The sequence below is a fragment of the Gekko japonicus genome, unplaced genomic scaffold, assembly GCF_001447785.1.
Source record: "Gekko japonicus isolate JY-2015 unplaced genomic scaffold, Gekko_japonicus_V1.1 scaffold1140, whole genome shotgun sequence".
NCBI lineage: Eukaryota > Metazoa > Chordata > Lepidosauria > Squamata > Gekkonidae > Gekko > Gekko japonicus.
The window spans coordinates 216,475-219,109 of record NW_015164705.1 but is presented as its reverse complement, the minus strand read 5'-3'; positions in this window follow the sequence as shown (position 1 = coordinate 219,109).

The window sequence follows — 2,635 nt, the reverse complement described above, 5'->3', positions numbered from 1 at the left end:
GGAACAGTCTGCCTCGGGAGGTGGTGGATGCTCCTTCGCCGGACGTTTTCAAGTGGAGGCTGGATGACCATCTTTTGGGGATGTTGTCGGGCTATCTTTCGGCTATGCTCCTGCAGAGTGCAAGGGGTTGGACTAGATGACCTGCAGGTCCCCTTCCAACTCTTAACATTCTATGATTCTATTATTCTAGGTAGGCCCGTGAGAGGTGGGGGCTGCGGAGGAGATTGAGTGGCAGCAGCCTGCAAGCACCATGGGCAATTAACCATGGAGGAGTTTGGGCTGGGAGAGAAGTGAGAGAGAGAAGGCGGTGGGGCGGCACTCTGAGCTGGTCAGACAGCCACCATCCATCTTGGCTGGCAGCAGTGGAGAGAAGCAAAAGGCTGGGTTTCTCCAGAGAGCCGTGTTCTGTGACAGTACTGCGCAGTTTTGAAGTTTTTTAAAAAATGGGTTTTACTTGTAGATGCAGAATGCATGTATGGAACGCACAGTAAATACAATGGAGAGGGGGGGAACCAGTGCAATGTGGGTGAATCCAAAGTTAACTTTTAAGGCTTGACTCCTCGGATTCTCCAGAGCAAGCTGTCAGTGCAGAAAAGGCCTGTGTGTTCATGTGAGAAAAATAAACAAGACAGAGATGGGTTCTCGGGGTGTACCATGAGAATTTTTTTTTTTGTTATTTTATGTGACTAATTTCCAACTGGGGGTTCTTCAGCATCAGGAAAAAGGCTGGGGAGGAGCAAGACCCCCACTACCCATGTGTGACAGAATGCAAAGAAAAGCAGGCTTTTTAAAATGCTGCCTGTGTCAGAGAATCAGGGAGTTCAAGAGTTCAAGAGAGAAGAGCTTAGAATCATAGAATCATAGAGTTGGAAGGGACCACCAGGGTCATCTAGTCCAACCCCCTGCACAATTGTTGTGTTCTTACATAGACTACGCACACGGTCGGGTCCTCACACAGCCATGTGAATGGCTTAGGCTTTGCTCTCCAGGACAATAGCCAGCACGGATCCTAGAACGCACCCAATCGGGCGGTCGGGATCCTAGAGTGACCTATAGAATGCATGTGCACTGTAAATAATCCTATCACAGGTGTGGGTGTGTGTTTGGGTGTGGTTCACTATGGGAATATAAACAGGCCTCCGATCCTGCTTTCCTTGTCTTGTTTTTCTGAGCTGAAATAAACTATGAGCTGTTTCACTTATCAACATGTCTGGACTCAGTACTTTACAACAATGAAGGAAATTCACAAATACCTTCCCCCCACACCCACAGTGACCACTGTTCCATGCCCAGAAGATAACAAAAAACATCTAGGATCTCCAGCCAAACTGGCCTGGAGAAAAATTGCTTCCTGACCCCAAAGTGGTGATCAGCATTTCCCTGGGCTTGTAAGAAAGAGCCACAAGAACTAAGTACTGATGCAGCCCTTTCTGCCCTCCCTCTCATGATCTGCCTAAGTCCATAGAATGTGCATTGCTGTAAGATGGCCATGTAGCCTCTGGTTGAAAACCTCCAGAGAAGGAGAGTCCACCACCTCCTGGGGAAGTCTGTTTCACTGAGGAACGGCTCTAATTGTCAGGATGTTCTTCCTAATGTTTAGATGAAAACTCTTCTGATTTATTTTCAATCCATTGGTTCTGGTCTGACCTTCTGGGGCAACAGAAAACAGCTCTGCACCATCCTCTATATGACAGCCCTTCAAGTACTTGAAGATGGTTGTCATATCACCTCTCAGTCGTCTCCTCTCCAGGCTAAGCATACCCAGCTCCTTCAACCTTTCCTCATAGGACTTGGTCTCCAGACCCCTCACCATTTTCACTGCCCTCCTCTGGACACATTCCAGTTTGTCTATATCCTTCTTAAATTATGGTGTCCAAAACTGAACACCATATTCTAGGTGAGCCAGAGCTCACCAGAGCAGAGCAAACTTCACGAGATCAGGACACTATACTTCTGTTGATACAGCCCAAAACGGCATTTGCCCTTTTAGCTACCGCATCACACTGCTGGCTCATGTTCAGTGTATGGTCTACTAAGACCCCTAGATCTTTTCCACACATACTACTGCCAAGACAAGTCTCCCCCTTCCTACAATTATGAATTTGATTTTTCCTACCTAAATGCAGAACTTTATATTTATCCCAATTGAAATTAATTGTATTTTTTTGGCCCAGTTTTCCATCATATCTGGATCATCCTGTATCCTGACCTCATCTTCTACTGTATTTGCTACCCCTCCCAATTTAGTATCATCTGCAAATTCAAAAAGCATTTCCTCTATTCCTTCATTCAAATCATTTATAAAGATATTGAACAAAACAGGTCCCAGGACAGATCCTTGAGGCACTCCACTTGTCACTCCTCTCCAAGAGGATGAGGAACCATTCACAAGCACTCTCTGGGTGTGATCTGTCAACCAGTTACAGATCTGCCTATAGGATCCAAACCACATTTTACTAATTTGTCAACAAGATAATTATGTGGAACCTTATCAAAAGCCTTACTGAAATAAAGATAAACTACGTCTACAGCATTCCCCTGACCCAGCAAGTTAGTAACTTTCTAAAAAAAAAAAAGAGAGAGAGATAAGGTTAGTCTGACATGACTTGTTCTTGAGAAACCCATGCTGGCTCTT